This window comes from Bactrocera neohumeralis, chromosome 2, assembly GCF_024586455.1.
Source record: "Bactrocera neohumeralis isolate Rockhampton chromosome 2, APGP_CSIRO_Bneo_wtdbg2-racon-allhic-juicebox.fasta_v2, whole genome shotgun sequence".
Classification (NCBI taxonomy): Eukaryota; Metazoa; Arthropoda; class Insecta; order Diptera; family Tephritidae; genus Bactrocera; species Bactrocera neohumeralis.
The window spans coordinates 41,741,625-41,747,808 of NC_065919.1; positions in this window are offsets into that span (position 1 = coordinate 41,741,625).

Genomic DNA, 6,184 nt, shown 5'->3' on the forward strand with positions numbered 1-6,184 from the left:
CACTTTCATACCTCAAACAGCACCCGATATTTCCTTTACCCTTATCATCAATAAAAGCGTAGTGCAAAATAGCAGATAAGATACGAAATAATATGAATGTACGAGATTTTTGAAGTAAGAAAAAAACATAATTTTATAAAGAAATATAATTAGCCAGAATCCCTTCTCAAGGCCAACTGACTGTTTCCCTATTTGACGTGAACATTTGTACGGAACATGCGTACGAACAGTCTATAACGACACAAAGGTGATAACCGACAGCGTCACTTCGTGGTGACGCTTGACATGCTGTCTAAAACTCAACTAAACGAGCATATATGAGTCGCTGTTAACATACATATGTATGTGTGTATTGCACAACTCTTTTCTGAACCCTCTTCGTTTTTTATGTAACCGTGAACAATATTTATGGCGCAGACCAACACAATAATCAATACAAGTACATCCATTGACCAATTCGAGTATGCTCACTTGTGAATAATCACCATGATAATTATAATAACCTCAGTATCGCTAATTTTTAAAGAAAATATTGTTATTTATTGCAGCAACTTGGTTTCAATTAATTTCCTGTCGTAAATCACAATTCCTTCTTACTGTCCGCTTCCTAGAAAGTACACGACATGTAATTGCTACAAGGTTATTGCCACGTATTTATAATCGCAGATAGCTTTCTTGCCAGCACAGACCACACCATCCATATTGTTCATTTTAAGAACGCCAATGTTTGGCGTTCTTTTTTCATTTTTTTTGCGTATTCTTCTTATCAAGCTTTTGCTGAGTTTGCGGAATATCTTCACTTTCAGTTTCTTCCACTTTAATCACCGTCATAATAACTTACATAAACATGTGATTCCACTCAGTGTTAAATACAGTCGTAACAGGTGCGAGTAATATGTGGAGTGGAGAGTAGATTTCTTTTTTTATAATTTTTGTTTTGAGGCAGAACCCTTTTCATGCTTCAAGAATTCCATTTAATTTATTTGCGTACACGTTCGGTGAATCGTTTCCGCTCTGTTGCTCAAACGGCTTGTGGCGAATATTTGTCAAATCCGAAGGATTATTTCAAACGCATTCCATACACTACAATATACGTATGTAAATATGAACTGTGAAATATTGTACATTTACTTTTTTTAATTGATTGCTAAAAGGTCCAAAATTTTAGTTAAAACAAGAAAAAACGTTAACTTCGGTTGCACCGAAGCTAAATACCCTTCACAGGTGCATTTATGTTAGTAACTATGTGTTCAGTTTGTATGGAAGCTATATGCTATAGTAATCCGTTCTAAACAAGTTTTTTAGAGATTACTTTGTTGCCTTAAAAAATAACATATGTATACCAAATTTCGTGAATATATCTTGTCAAATGTGAAAGTTGTCCATAAAAGAACTTGATTCCGATCGTTCAGTTTGTATGGCAGCTATATGCTATAGTTAACCGATCTGAACAATTTCTTCGGAAATTACATTGTTGCCTTAGGAAATAACATATACCTAATTTCGTTAATAAATTTTGTCAAATGTGAAAGTTGTCCATACAAGAACTTGATTCCGATCGTTCAGTTTGTATGGCAGCTATATGCTATAGTTAACCGATCTGAACAATTTCTTCGGAGATTACATTCTTGCTTTAGAAAATAAGATATACCAAATTTGGTGAATATATCTTGTCAAATGTGAAAGTTTTCCATACAAGCATTTGATTCCGATCGTTCAGTTTGTATGGCAGCTATATGTTATAGTGGTCCGATATCGGCCGTTCCGACAAATGAGCAGCTTCTTGAAGAGAAAATGACGTTTGCAAAATTTCAAAACGATATCTTAAAAACTGAGGGGCTAGTTCGAATATATACAGACAGACGGACAGACAGACGGACATGACTAAATCGACTCAGCTCGACATACTGATCATTTATATATATACTTTATAGGGTCTCCGACGATTCCTTCTGGGTGTTACAAACTTCGTGACAAACTTAATATACCCTGTTCAGGGTATAAAAATTAGTGAACTCCGGCTTGGCTCTCACTTCTTTGGCTATTTCGATTCGTTGATCTCTCCAATTCTCTTAAATATCGGCACGAAAGCGAAACCCAAGTTGAAAGTATATATAGTTATCTCCACAAAAGTTCTCCACTACCCGCCGTGATAAAAAACTCCATTAATCATTCAGGAATGTTGAAAGACTCAGAATTTTCTAAGGGTTGTTCGCCAAAGGTTGTTCATACCGAAGTAAATATTCACTTCATTCACGAAATTTAGAAGAGGCGGGTGGACATGTTTGAAATGTCGAACAACATAGAAAGCTCTAACGGCTGACTAACTCAGTTACAACAACGCATATTTGATTTTATTTTGTTACTTTTGAAATAAAAGGCTATTGGATTTTTCTTAGTAGCAGCTTCGACCTCAGCCAGTCTTTTTCCCAAGCCTTCAGTCATATTTCTACTATCCGTTGCCTTGCTTAGTGATATACAAGCAGACCACGATAGCTAGTATAAGAAAAACCCTCTCAAATATGAGACTTCCAGAAAAAACACATATTCACATAAATAGAAGCACACAATGTCCGCCCTCAAATACGAACATAGTTATAGGCTCTTTCTTCGCTTATCAAATGTCCGCCCTACATGCTCTTCTGGGCTGTCGCTGAATTTTCAAGTGCAATGTTGACAAGCCGTCTAATTGGTTGGTGCTACAGCAGCGATTAATTTAAAAGCATAACAAATCGATATGGAACTAGATACTGGGTAGGTGGTAATATCATGTAACTTCTCACTATTTGCCCATGGATCTATTAAATCTTCATCACTCATACATACCCATAGCCTCGGATTAAAAATATAGCTGGCAACTTCAACTTCTTATAATTTAGAAACGCCAAACCGATAATGTTTGTGTTGAGCTAAATTGTCTAGTGGGCGTGTTGTGCTAAAATATTTCAATAGACAAAAATAAATAAAGTAGATTGTCAAACAATGGTCTACAATACTCAATTGAGCTTGAATAAGTTCGTCTCATATGCGCCGAAGACGTCAACTCAGCATATACTTTTGTTGGTTCCGAATTATTGTCAGAGTTTTGTCCCTATTTGAGCAATCAATTTAGTAATGCCTATATTGTGGTATATACATACGAGGGCTGCTATATATATTCTGGCCTAGGGCAACACTAAGTGTTGCCAGGTGCAATCTGATATTTCCATTGGAAAGTTTGACATTTTTTAGCATAACATCACTCAGAAAGTTTTGTCATTTAATAGTGAATTGTTTTATTTACAGGGAATTAAAAAATTCATCTCGGCCAAAAAATGGAATTAACTCGTGAACATTTTCGTGCGATCATTTTTCACAACTTTCGACGTGGATTATCACGACAAGAGTGCATCGATGAACTAAAACCTTTGTATGGCTATGAAGCACCATCTTATAGCACTGTGAAAAACTGGTACAACGAATTCAATCGTGGCCGACGCTCGCTCAAAGACGAATTCCGTGAAGGTCGTCCAAAAGCAGCCGTTGTGCCAGAAAACATCGATGCCGTACGTGAACTGATAATGCCTATGCATTTCTCCCACCAGCATACATTCGATATTGCATGAACACCTGGCCGTAAAAAAGGTTTCTTCTCGTTGGATCCCGCACAATTTGACAATCGCTCAAAAAAAGGCTCGTGTGGATTGGTGTAAAGAAATACGATCGCGGTGCTTCAAAAGACGTTTATAAGATCGTCCCAGGTGACGAATCATGGATCTATGCGTATGAGCCCGAAGCAAAACAGCAATCGACAAAAAAAAAAAAAATAAAAATAAAAAAAAAACAAAAAAAAAAAAAAAAAACATTTTCGTTGATAAATATGCCTATTTACATTATTAGGCCAGAAATATATATAGCAACCTACGTATATGTATATATGGCCTTGTATGTAAAATATATATAAACTCGGTTTCATAACCTAAAATAGTATTTTTGTGTGAATATTTTACTATAAAGTAGAGAAGAAGAAATATTTTGGAAATATTTGAAATCACCTCCGTGAACTGAAGGCTAAAATATTAAACTCAAAATAGTGTGAATGAATGTGAAAAAAATACTAAACCAAAACCAAACAAGATAATTAAACCAAGGGACCAAATAACAAGCTAAATAACCAAGTAAAATTACACAAATCTTCTTTCTACTGTGGCGTAGTGCAATAAAGGATGTTACTCAGACTCTATTATCATTGAGTGATGTCCAAGCGAGCTTGAAAATTGATGTAATTACTGTTTTAATAATAAGTTGGCTGTCATAATTGTTGCACTGATACATCATTTCTTAGATCATTTTAAGCTGTATATAAAATATATTTTAATTCTCTCGCAACATTTTGCAAATGGAGTACAATAGTTTTGTTCCCTTAAGGGTTGTTGTAACACTTAACACTAATTTAAATAGATATGAAGGTATATATTTGTACATGATCAGGGTGACGAGACATGTTGCATTCCAAATGACATAAGTAAACATTGAGATATCGTGATTTATGATGTTCCTTGGCACCCTAAAGAGGTTAGTATTTCCGATGGGCACAATCGGAAGGTTGTCACGCTTACAAAATGTCACAAAACAAAAACTTTTAAACGATCTTAACGAAGGTTCACAACAGGCCCGTACCCAGGATTTAGTTTCGGGAGGCCCGATCTGTAATCATAGGAAATCATTAATGTTCTAATTAACATAGTTGATTACCCATAATTGTGCAAAAGAAATATTAACATATGGAGAGCTGCTAATTAAGACTTAAAATATCGGAATTACACATATTTTGGGATAAATTTGTCTTCTTCTTAATGTCCATGTCGTCATATATCTCATACAGCTCATCATTCCATCGGATGCGATATTCGCCGTGGCCAACGCGCAAAGGTCCATAAATCTTTCGCAGAACTTTTCTCTCGAAAACTCGCAACGTCGACTCATCAGTTGTTGTCATCGTCCAAGCCTCTGCACCATATAGCAGGACGGGAATTATGAGTGACTTATAGAGTTTGGTTTTTGTTCGTCGAGAGAGGACTTTGCTTCTCAATTGCCAACCCAATCCGAAGTAGCACCTGTTGGCAAGAGTTATCCGGCGTTGGATTTCCAGGCTGACATTGTTGGTGGTGTTTACACTGGTTCCAAGATAGACAAAATTATCTACATACAACTTCAAAGTTATGACTGTCAACAGTGACGTGAGAGCCAAGTCGCGAGTGCGACAACTGTTTTTTTGATGACATGAGATATTTCGTCTTACCATCGTTCACTGCTAGACCAATTTGTTTTGCTTCCTTGTCCAAGCAGCTCTGAAATCGACGAAGAGGTGGTGTGTGTCGAATCTCCTTTCACGGGTTTTTTCCAAGATTTGGCGCATGGTGAACATATGGTCGATTGTTGGTTTGCCAGGTCAAAAGCCACACTGATAAGGTCCAATCAGTTTGTTGACGGTGGGCTTTAATCTTTCACACAATACGCTGGATAGAACCTTATATGCGATGTTGAGGAGGCTGATCCCACGGTAGTTGGTGCAGACTGTGCGATCTCCCTTTTTGTGGATTGGGCATAGCACACTTAAATTCCAATCGTTGGGCATGCTTTCGTCCGACCATATTTTAAAAGAAGCTGATGCATGCTCCTTATCAGTTCTTCGCCGCCGTGTTTGAATAGATCGACCGGCGATCCATCGGCCCCTGCCGCTTTGTTGTTCTTCAGGCGGGTAATTGCTTTTCGAACTTCTTCATGGTCGGGTAATGGAACGTCTACTCCATCGTCATCGATTGGGGAATCGGGTTCGCCTTCTCCTAGTGTTGTACGTTCACTGCTATTGAGCAGGCTGGAGAAGTGATCCCTCCATAATCTAAGTATGCTCTGGGCATCGGTGACTAGATTACCTTTGGGGGTTCTACAAGAGTATGCTCCGGTCTTGAGACCTTCTGTAAGCTGCCGCATTTTTTCGTAGAATTTTCGAGCATTACCCCTGTCGGCCAGCTTATCAAGCTCTTCGTACTCACGCATTTCGGCCCCTTTCTGTTTCTATCTGCAAATGCTTCTCGCTTCCCTCTTCAACTCTCGGTGTCTATCCCATCCCGCACGTGTTGTGGCCGATCGTAACGTTGCGAGGTACGCAGTCTGTTTTCTTTTCGCTGCGGACACGGCACTC